Source organism: Tenrec ecaudatus, chromosome 3, assembly GCF_050624435.1.
Source record: "Tenrec ecaudatus isolate mTenEca1 chromosome 3, mTenEca1.hap1, whole genome shotgun sequence".
NCBI classification, from domain to species: Eukaryota; Metazoa; Chordata; class Mammalia; order Afrosoricida; family Tenrecidae; genus Tenrec; species Tenrec ecaudatus.
The window spans coordinates 104,677,079-104,689,444 of NC_134532.1; the positions used below are offsets into that span (position 1 = coordinate 104,677,079).

General features: G+C 39.4%; 1 non-coding gene across 1 annotated transcript; it reads right to left on the bottom strand.

The window, feature by feature from the left end:
- Window positions 1-8,633: 8,633 nt before the first annotated feature.
- On the bottom strand, window positions 8,634-8,796 carry LOC142443817 (U1 spliceosomal RNA). The gene has a single exon (XR_012783564.1). It is a non-coding gene; the product is annotated as a U1 spliceosomal RNA (small nuclear RNA).
- Window positions 8,797-12,366: the final 3,570 nt, after the last annotated feature.

A 12,366-nucleotide genomic window follows, 5' to 3' on the forward strand; every position in this document is an offset into this window, starting at 1 on the left:
AGTACCAGGATCGGTTACAGTGCCAGATAAACATTCAGAGTGGGAATATAACATTGATGTGAACTTTGTTTGTCTGGGTAGACTAGAGAAAAACAAATACATCAAAACTCATATGTGTATAAGACAGAGTTTTATATAAAGGGTAATTGTACGTTAAGAAAGCATCCTGACCCAGTCCAGTACAAACCCGTAAGTCTGATATTAGCTCATATGTCCTATATCAATCTATTGTAGTACTAAAATCAGTTACAGTGCCAGATAATTATTCAGAGTGGGAATATAACACTTATGAGATTTTTGATCATGCGTGCACCAAGTACATATATGACGTGCAGAGTGCTGTCTGAAAAAAACCCAACCTTCAAGTATGTATGTAACTATGTTTTGATAGGTAGGTATATTGTGCCAACCTGGCCAATAAGAACATGTGGGATTAATAAGGTCGCAGTTTGATAGGAGAGCAAAGAGATAAATGGCTTGACAAGCCCTGCCCCTCTCTCCCTCTGCTCACTCCCTGGAAGACATTGCAGCTGACAAGAGACAAGACACATGGAACTACTCACGAAACACGAAACACATGCAATGACGCCAAATGCAGGATGATCACAGACAAGTGGGTAGAAAGGCTTAGGATCCAGTGGCATTGTAAGCATCTCAACACTGGCAGGGGTCCCTACATGGCTTCTCCAGCTTCAGAGGTCTGGTTGCATCAGGGTGGGTCTGTGAGGCTTCTCCAGCTCAGGACACTAGAGTAGTTCCATGTTTCTTGTCTCTTGTCAGCTGCAATGTCTTCCAGGGAGTGAGCAGAGGGAGAGAGGGGCAGGGCTTGTCAAGCCATTTATCTCTTTGCTCTCCTATCAAACTGCGACCTTATTAATCCCACATGTTCTTATTGGCCAGGTTGGCACAAAATACCTACCTATCACAACATAGTAACATACATACTTGAAGGCTGAGTTTTTTCAGACAGCACTCTGCACATCATATATGTACTTGGTGCACGCATGATCCAAAATCTCGTGAGTGTTATATTCCCACTCTGAATAATTATCTGGCACTGTAACTGATCTTAGTACTACAATGTCTGATGAGGGCTTAGGTTTATGCACTTTATCCAAACTCCCTATAGCTTTGGTAGTATAGTACGTATGCACTGAACTGTGCTCCACATGGTTGGCAGTTCGAAATGACCAGCAGCTCTGCCGGAGAAAGACTGGGCTTTCTGCTCCTTTAAACAGTTACTGTCTCAGAAATTCACAAAGGGGTCACTCTGAGTCAGTATTGACTCAATGGCAGAAAGTTTTGGGTATTCGTTGTCATGGCCACTGACAATAGCAATAATTATGTGATCTTTTAAGGAAGTTAACAGATTGTAATGCAAACAAGAAATGCTCAGTTGTTCATCAGTACATGTTGCAAGGTTTTTTCAGGGCTGTTAATAAAGGCACACAAGGTATGCAGCTTTGTTGTAAGCCTCATCCAGAAGGCATTCATCCCAAGCCCTGTCCCTCAGCAAACACAGCTCCTGGAATTAAGTCCTGAGAGGCATTCTATTACAATTATACATCAACCTGAAGCCAATCAACCCCACTGGCTTACATCAGCAATTCCTACTCCCCCAATTAAAGGCCCAGTGGCAACCTACTCTGCAAGTTAGCCTCCTGCCCTAGAGCACTCAGCTTTACTTGTTCTGTAGTTTGGGAAGTGCTCGTTCTGCTGCGGATCCTCTGACATCACGGCTTGCTTTGGATCCAGGAAGTTCTCTGCACGGGGACCTCAGGGTTCAGAGGATGATTGCTCACTCCTGGTGAAATCCCTGCTCTAGCTTCTTAAAGGACTCGTTTTATAGGCAGAAGGATAATAATCCAATGCATCCTGTTAATTACTCAATTAACCTACCAGCAACTTCTACAAGCTCCTTATCCAGACCCATGCAGGAAAAGGTTGTTCGGCGAGAATCAGAGACTTTGGCTAAAAGAGCCAGATTAAATAATGATAAAGTTAGATAAATTACCCAGGGGAGAGATGAAAACCCATCTACATTTTAAAGCACTCTGAAGAAAGCATAAAGAAGTACACTAATATAAATCTTAAATTAGACACAGGTAAAATGGTATTTTGTATTTTTGACCCAAGCATATTCAGCTTTCAGGAGAAAATTAAGGCAGAGTGAGTTGGGACCTAACACCTTGTTGGCTAAATTAATAGAGAAAGCCAATGGTTTCTTTCATAACAGAGGTTAGGCAAAGGAAGAAAGGTGGGTTGAACATAAGGGAAATTAGCTCTCCTACTGGCTATGGTTTTAACCTGGCCCGGAAAACTCAGGTCTCTTCCACCTGGGGACACTCCCTCTGGCTTTCAAGAGAGAAAGGGGAAGAGGATGTGGGCTATTGTAGCCCCTAAGTGTCAAGTAATATAGCAAAGGGCAATGTAGTCAGCGTGGACTACTAGGGCGTGACAAAGGGAGCACTGGAATGCAGGGCTTGGTAGGCAATGCGCTAATGTAGGGCAGAACATTGATTCCCCCCTCCTCCAAATGGCCGAGGCGTATCCCCACACAATCATTCCAGTTTATGCTCCTCCTCAAAGAGGGGAAGGCATGGACTGAATGTACTCAAAGGTTGGCCATTCTGCAGATCTGAAAAATCATAAACATTACGGAATGACTGGGTTATTAATGTTAGACATAGGGACAACTTTCCCCATCTTATGCATCTTACGTGAGTGGTACCTGACTTTCCCCACCTTATGTATCCTACGTGAACCATTTTCCTCAATGGAATATCATGCTGTCCAAGCAGAAAAGAAGCCCAAAGTTCTTTGCACAACCCTATCTTGTATGCTCCAAGACAAGAAAAGTTTTCCATATCTATGTGTACATACCTGAATGTTCCATTCCTGTGTTATGAAGAGATCCAACCAGGGACACAAATTCTACTCAGTAGGGAGTATGCACATGACTCACATCCACAAAGATTATTTACTTTGCTACCTAGAGCATGGTAAACAGGATGAGATTCCAAAATAATACAGGGTTCCAATGGAAATGTCTCCATCCCTGGGCCTGCAAAAATGGAAGTAAAACCACTCAGATTATTATAAAAAACTAGGAAATGACTTCCTACACAAAGATAATGTCCCTTGAAACCAGAAGTGATAAGACGAATCAAGCCAGTGATCAACTTGATTAGGTTTTGTTATGTCCCATGATGCAATCATCCTCAGCGATTTTCAAACCCGCTGTAACTTACCGATTTGTGCCAGCTTTGAGAGCAGTAGATGAAGTCATTATTCCAAGGCACCCCAACCCACACACCTTACAAATGTGACCGCCAGGAGACACAGGTTATTGTACAGCGTCTGCTCAGGGTTAGTGTGCATTGGAGTTAACTCCATGGCAGTTAGTCTGCTTTGGGGAAGGAGGATTATACTATATGTTGCATGTATATTATTAACTCTGCCAAAGTGGAAACAGACTAACAAAATTCGTAACAATGGCACATGTTTAAAAAACAAAATCCAGAAACCTTACAACTAATAATCTATAGTCCAATCTCATTAGCAATGCAGGAGGCCAGTCCTAGACCTCCTGGGTTAGGTCACTGATTAGCCCTGAACCCATTCTCTTTGCCCTTGTCTGAACACTGTAGTTCATTCTCTGCATTTTGAACTGTTTTGCTCACTTCCTTCCCTCCCACATGCAATAATTTCAAGAAAAACCACAATCCTTCTCTAAGAGATTCTAGCCCACTCCCACCTCTGGCTTTCCGCTAAAGGACCTAAAATTGCCTGAGAGACATTTCTACTAAAATGAGACATTTCTCAGTAGGAAGCACTTATGGAAGTTTGAAAATATTTGTCCATTTCCCAAAATGAGTTTGTCAGGGGGTGGAGGTGTTGTTGGAGATATCATGTGGTGAACACTGGCTGAAAATAATGGTTGTACTTTTAAATTAAACAGGGAAGCAAATATTATATGGAGAAAGCACAGGCCACAGAAGCAATGGCTTGAAGTAGTATTACACACTAATCAGAGTATGCCGGACCATGTGGCATTGCTAAACCAACTTGTAAAACCTATGATGCCTATGCCTCAGTTGATTTTCAGATCCCAAATGTCTTCCTCCTGCATGAATCAGTTTGACCGTGACATGCATGCTCATTAAAGGGAGTTGTGACCTCCAGGTGACCTCAAATGGTGGCTCAAGCACTAATCTGGGATTTGAACTAAGAATAAAGGAGTTGTACATATGCCCCTCCTTATGCTAAGTATCCTAGGCACCCTTGCTACTGACTCCATTTTGAATATTTGGACACCATCTGTGTTGCTCCGAGTAGACTAGAGAAACAAGTTCATAGACACACATATGTGTATAAGAAAGAACTTTATTGTGCTTTATACAATTGATGTATGTATATGTATGGATTTTGATAAGAGTTGTATGAGTCCCTAATAAAATGTAAAAAAAGAAAAGAGGAGAGAAAAAATGATTAGGGCAAAGAATGTACAGATGTGCTTTATACAATTGATGTATGTATATGTATGGACTGTGATAAGAGTTGTATGAGCCCCTAATAAATTGTTAAAAAAAAAAGTACAATACAGCTAAAGATCACCAGCTAACATAGTCTTAACGTGTCACTGATTTGGATTAAAGTCCCAAACAAGTTTATCATTTGTCCTACTTTTATCAATGAAGACAGAAGTGTCTCGGGAAGGAGTCGGAATATGGCTTAGGAAACCTTAAAGACAGCCCCATGAGTGCTAGAACAAATTAATTCTCAAGTATCCTAGGGTCTTCAAGACGTTACATGAAGGGATTTCAATGAAAAGATTAAATAAAATGCCTATGAATTGAATGTAAAACTGATTATGCTCTGCTCTATAAATCTTTACCAAAGTCACAATAAACACTGAAAAAAGATTTTTAAAAAAAGAAAGAACTTTAAATAAAGAGTAATTGTACACTTAGAAAACATCCCAGCCCAGTCCACATCAGCTCCATAAATCCGATATTAGCCCATATGTCCTCCTCAGACTGACTCAACACATGCAATGGCGCCGAATGCAGGAAGATCACAGGTCAGTGGGAAGTCTTGTGAATCCAGTGGCAGTGGAAGAATCTCAGCACTGGTAGGGTTCTCCACGTGACTCCTCCAGCTCAGGGCACTAGTGTAGTTCCAGGTGTCTTGTCAGCTGCAATGTCTCCCAAGGAGTCAGCGTGTGTCCCACACCTCCAGCGAGTTATTTATCAATTTAGCACCTTCAAATGAGGTCCTCAAACTGTGACCTGCTTGACAGGCTAAACTCCACCCCTTCACTCTTAATCCTCTCAAATTGACAACAGCTTATGTAACTACCACACCATCTAAGCCCAATGTTGGGGATCCACATGCTGAATAGAGGATCCCTGAAAGAGTTCATAACACCTCATCACTTCACAAACCGCACAAGTAAGAAAGCTTGTCCTGATAAACACATAGCAATTCTTCACTAAGATGATAGACCTACAAACATCACTTTATTTTGTAAGCTTGGGGAGCAGTGCTGTCTAAGGCATTATCTCCTCTATAGTTCTCTATTTGTTAACCGCCCTGGAGGTCTAATTATGTCGGTAATTTTGTACCCAAAGCGGTACATTGTTTAGCATAAAATTTGTTTTATATTGTAGGCTTGTAATTCTTAAGAAATTACTCATTTTAATCTCTCTAGTAGACATTCCAGGTATGATAAACTTTAATACACGAAATCATAAATTATAATATAAAAATAATATAACTTTTCAATAATGTAATCAAATCAAAAACACTGCAATTTTTCAAAAAGGGTGCAACATCAAGGGTGCATTCAATAAAAATCCTGGGTGTGAAAAATTCTGAAATATGGGGCTGCACAAAGCCCAACGTCACCATCAGGACAATGGAACCTGGTTTCCTCCCATATTCTCTTTCCATCGCCATCTCGCTTTGAGCAACAAACCATGCACATCCTTGTAGGTGCTGACTCTTTTTCGGATGGTGGGATATAGTCCACAAAGTGACAACCAGTCAGGCATCCTGGGTTGACAACGTCAACAGCACGACTTCCAGGTCTATTCACAGCCATTGATGGTGTTTGGTCATTCACAAAGATCTGTTCAGCAACTTTCCAAATGAAGTCAGAATGAACCAAAGGCTTGTCACTCTGCTCTGTGCAAAAAGTAGGCGTTCCCCGAGCACTGCTGGAGAAGACACCTGCAGATCTTCCTGTGGTATTTCTTTTGCTGTTTCTGCATTGCTGGGTGGAATGTACGTGCTTGGTCGGCTCTGCCGACACCTCCCGTGGTTTTACTGTAGTCTGTGACTCCTTGTGGCTTCATGACGTCTTGCCCACCTTTCGTGTGCACCGTAACAGTTGAGGGATTATGAGTTGTACTCATTAGGCACACACCTTTCTTGTCATGCCTCCACAGTGCCATCATCTTGCCTTTCTGCCAGGCAACCATTTCTCCAGTTTTTAGCTTCTTCTTGCCAAACATCGCTGGCATGTCATGCCGGTTAGCCCTGACAGTTCCATAGGCATCGGTTTTGTTTATTATAAGAAACTCATAAAGTTCAGGGGATGTATAAAAGTTGTCAGTTGTAACACAATAGCCCTGATTTAGTAATGGCTCAGTGAGTGTTAGAACAGAAGACGTTGCCATTCCATAGTCGCTGAACTTTGGATTGAATTCTGTGCCTTTTCCAGTGCATGTGACCGAATTCCACATGTAGCCAGTTGACGATTCCCAGAGCATATAGGAGTTTATGCCACATCGCGCTCTCTTTGATGCAATGTGTTGTATCCAGCTGAGCCGCCCCTTACAGGCCATGAGACTTTAGTCCACGCTGATGTCTCTTTCTGGCACATAGGTCTGCTGGAAGTTCTTTACAGTCATTTGAGACACTTCCCAAATTTGCTTTAGTTTTGGTGTAGGGTGAGTAGTTTCATCAAATTCTTCATTGTCTGTGAAGTGAAAAAAATTTCATAATCAGGGAAAATCTGTATTCTGACATGACGGTGCCAAAACAATGGGGTTGCAAGTAATTTATTGGTGGTTCAATACCATTTCTGCAGGGGTTTCCCCACCACTCCCTGAAGTATTATTAGGCCCAGAAATTTCCAAATGTCATCTTTGGTCACTGGTTCCCACTTTCTGCTTCTTGAACACTTATGAAGCAGAGTAGCAGATTGTTGCTCTTTGTACCGGTTTGTCTCTGTAGCAATTTTTCAATGACCTCATTTGTTAGAAATAATTGTAGGTACGACAAAGGGTTGTTGTGGTCAACGTCTACTTTCATAGCAGGTGCTCCAGTAAACGGGAATCTTGGGGGAGCTGCCTGATGCGTCCTGCAGACAATAGAGCCCCAAGTTCGCACATCACTGAGCTCAGGTGTGGAATCATCACTGTCGTCACTCTGATCAGTGTCAGTGTCAGAAGATGAATGTCCTCATGAACCGCTATCACTCAATTCTGCGAGTAATTCTAAGTCACTGTCACTGTGATTTATCTGATCTAAAACACCTTTTGTGCTAAAGTTACACTTTTTTGATGCCATGGACAAAAAATTTCCAGGCAAATTTTTTTCCCAAATGTCAGTAAAAGGACAGGCAGAGCACTGGAGACCAATCCAGGGACAAATCTGAGGTGATTTGCTTTGATACAATGTAATCCTCACAGGTTACCCTGTATCACTGTTTGTGTGTGTGTGTGTGTGTGTGTGTGTGTGTGTCTTGTAGACTTGCAGTTTTGAATTTCCCGCCCAATTCTGCCCCTGTTCTGCGACACCGCATGCAGAGAAGAGAACGGAATGGAACGAGGAAGTCGGTTCGCACTGCGATCACAGCGGAGGACACCACTGGACTGGGGAGCAGAGAAGGGACTTCTCTGCAGTGTAATCCCAAGTGTGTCTCGGGGTTACCGCTTCTGACAGTTAACATTTATCCCGAGACACACTCGGGATTACTGCCAGGGAGGTTAATAAATGCTCAAAACCAATTCATGAGGCATGTGCCATTGTTATACAAATTGAGAAAGTATCAATTGAAATATTTTAATAAACTCATATAGTATTGAAAGCATAAGAGAAAAAGAGAACAAAAATATAAACACCAAACAATGAGTATGCCGTGATTGGGGAAGCGTGAATAATTGCATTTTCTTCTTTATATTCATCTTTTCATTGCATATTGCATCACGAAGCCCTAACTGTAATATAAAGATTTGTTTTACAGACACAGAAAGTAGTCATTCAATTGCTAACAAAATCTCAAAATCCAAAGCCATAGAAATGATTCTGACTTGGGACTTCTCTATAGGACAGAACAGATCTGCTCCATAAAGTTTTAATGGATGTGAGTCGTTGTGAGTATAGGCTGCCTCCACTCTCTCACGGATCTGTCGGTCTGAAGCACTGACGACCTTTCTGACAGCAGAGCAATGCTTAGCCCCACTGTGCTACTTAGCTCCTTATGATTGACACCATAAGTTGCTAAAAAAATAATATATTAATTCTATTGATTTAAATAGAATTAAAGAAATCAAAATAATTGCTTTCATTTTCACCTAATTCCCTGGGGTTTTTTGTCTTTTCTGTTTCTATTTTTTTCCCCCAGGGGGAGAGCACATATGCAGTCCCCCACGACCCAAATGATGCAGTCTAGTTTCCCACATTTGAGGAAATCGCAGGGGCCAACACATCCGGAGTGCAATGGATAATCCTCACCCTGGGAAAACCACCTTTGCGATCGTGGAATCTCCCCTGCCAGGTAAGTATGTCTGTTTGTATTTTCAAATGTGATTTTCACCTTTTTAACTCACATATTGATGCCACTATAAATTAATCAATATTATCTTAAAATACATATAATTTCTCAAGTTCCAATAAATCAAATTTCAGCATTTCCATGAAAATTATTTTAAAACCAGAAGTGTTGAATATTTCTTTCATACATATTGCAAGCATAAGATGACTAAATTTTTTATTTTATATTTTTGGATTTTAATTTCTTTGAAACCCCTCATTCAACTACAGCTCAGTTTTTTAGATTTGTTTTTAATATCAAATGGTGAACAAAATGCCCTCAGTTTAAATATCAAAGACCTTAAATAAGCATATGTGTCTCTTATTATAACTTCTTAAATCCCAGAAAAAGAATGTCGATATTAAAGAAACTCTAATTATGATTGGAAACGTGTTGTATTCAATGAAAGCACCCGAAATGATGATTAAAAAGCTCCTTGATATAAAACAAGAGAATTTTTTATATAATTTGGAATAGAGTCCGTTTTTACAACACTATTGCGATTGCTATTTCCCACCTTTCCTCTGACCTGGATTATTGTCCATTAGATAAGGAAAGTGCAAGCTACAAACATAGATTTTAAGGATGTGGACAATCAAAAGAGACCATGTCCAATTAAAACGCTGTCATAAGATATTTGCCACAATATTTATCATACAGTTTTGTACCAGTTTATTCCACTCTCTTGTTGACTGGATAAAATCCTGTTCATTAGTGTATTGTTGGAAGAAATTAGACTTATGGTTCATCATTTATAGTATGTCTTGTAAACTATCATGCATAACAAATGTAAATTATTTTGCAGATGTTAAAATACAGCTCCTAGGGTTCCCCATCCAATTATGATCCACGAGGTCTGAAACTGTTGTGAAAATAAAAAGAGTCGTTCATGGAGCATGAGGCTGGAAGCCACCAAGACCTGAATTTTTCCTTGCTGTCTCTTGATAGCAATGAGATTTTGACTTGGTTTTTTGAGCAATTTTAAGTCTGAGACTTTTCATTTTTAAATGGGTAAAGTAATAATAAATATCTCATCTTGAAGTTATGAACAGAAAGTAAAACCTACAATATTTCCATCTCATAAGTTTCTGTAGCCCAACATTATTATAAAAATTACCGTTATCTTTAGTATTATTATTGATGAGTAATGTACCTCTACTATAAAGTAAAAAAATTTTTTTCTCAATTTTTAAAGTTTTAAGTATATTTTGATATATATTACTACAAATTCAATGTTAAATTCTGTCTCAGATAATAACAAAAAAGTTTCTAAGGTTCTTTTTAGATGTATAATTCTCACTTAACTTGCAAATACTAATTACTAGCCCTGTGATAAATTTTATTTTTTTAGTTAATGGGCAGCAAAATATTTTACACACAAGAGTAGTCTTGCTCTGAATTTGTCTTTTATCTCTGATAGATGCACGTTATTTGGTAGCAAAGGAAAGGAACAAAGCAAGGAAGACTTGACACTAGGGAAATATGGTTATCTGAAAGACAATTGAACAAAATGCATTATGTAAACAGGAATGTGAGAGTAAACAGAAAGGTAATAATATATTCCTATAAAAATAGCAGCATAGAAAAGTGGCACTGAATTGAGCACAATGGCTATTTTAAAGTTTACTGTAAGTCAAACCTCAATGCATAATTTTCTATTGAAGATATATCTTAAATGATAGAGGTAAATATGTCTATAAAATGAAAGCAGAATCTTAGCAGATCAGAATAGCATAGAGAAAAATTCTCATGCCAAACCATAACTAGTTTTGATTTCTCATTATACAAATGTACCTTGAATAACCCCATTACCACATGAATATTACACCCAATAACTCTTGACCTTGGGTCACAAATTAAAATCAACAAGCTCTACAATTCCATTTAAATTATAATGTACTTCTCATTTCCTTGAAGAATCTCATCATGAAGATCATAATTGCAAATTGGCCACCATACACAATAGAAGTACTTGGATTTCTTTGAAATTAAAAAGAAGTAGCATGCGGCATATCCCATCAGCATAGCACTGGGATGTTTATAGCGCACTAAAACATTGAATTTTAGCATCTACTTAATTTCACTTTAAAGAATATATGGAACATGTTTAAATTAATAATATACAGGTCTTTTCAGATGAAATAATAGAAACAAGTAAGATGACAGGTACAATTGACTTTTACTATTTTCTCATAGACGCTTCGCTAGTATTGTAATTATAATAGAGCTACTTTTCATAAAATCTACCTTTTGCCAATAGAAAATTAAAAGGTTAAGACAAAATTTATTAAGTAATATTATTATTATAAATGTTTTAATGATTCTACTGACTGATAAAATTTCATATAAATGCTTTTTCTTTAAAATTAGACCTCATTTAAATTTGAAATCGCTACTTCTGACTCAGCTATCTGGATAAAAGAACGAGAATCATAATGTCCTAGAAATATAATTTTGAAGCAGGAAATTTAAGAAATAAAATATACTTTATGACACTATATAGGGTCATTTGCTTCATTGGAAGGAGCTCTGGGGTGTCGGTGGTTTAGACCTACTCGCTACACCTTGAAAGAGAGAGTAGGCCGCCTCTTGTAATAAAGATTACATCCTCAGAAGCCATAGGAGCACGATTTCTGAAGCTGCACATCCCAGGTCCTAATCTACCCTAGAGTATCGCTTTGCTTAGGCATTATCTCCACAGAGGTGGGTTTGCTTCACAATGATTCCACGTGAATCCTCCAGCAAGGACAATTAACTGCTGCTTTCTGAAATGTCTCTAAGCTATCGGCTTTTTACATATTATAATCTAGTCTGATCGTCAATCTAGCATTTTCTAACATGGATCTGTCTTGTGGAATTGTAAACTTAATGATTTTTACCACAATCTCAATGGAAATATGAAGGAGTTATTCTTGCCACATACCAACCCATGCTAGATGCATAGCACCATGGTGGTAGTTACATAAGCTAATGTCATTTTGGGATTTGAGAGGATTACAAGTGAATGGGGTGGAGTCTGGCCTGTCAATCAAAATATAACCAATGAGGTATCTGTGTGGGCATGCCTTTTCCTGAGAATTCTAGGAGCTCCGGCATTTTCCTCCTTGGAGGCAGGAGACACTATCTCTCGGCTCACTTCCTGGAAGACATTGCAGCAGATAAGACACATGGAACTACACGAGTGCCCTGAACTGAAGAAGCCACTTGAACCCACCCTGATGCTGCTCTGGGAACTGGTGAAACCGCGCAGAGATCCCTGCTAGCGCTGCGATGCTTACAATGCCACTGGATCGAAAGACTTTCTACCCACTGGCTTCTGAGGACTTTATACATTGGTATCAGACATATGGGCTAATATTGGACTTCTGTGCTTGGACTGGACTGAGTTGGGATGCTTCCTCAATTACAATTACTCTTTATATAAAGTTCTCTCTCATACACATATGAGTGTCCAAGAATTTGCTTCTCTAGTCTACCCAATCTAACCCAACCATTCGAAGGATAGTACTAGGACTGTAGCACATTTTTAACGTATTCAATTT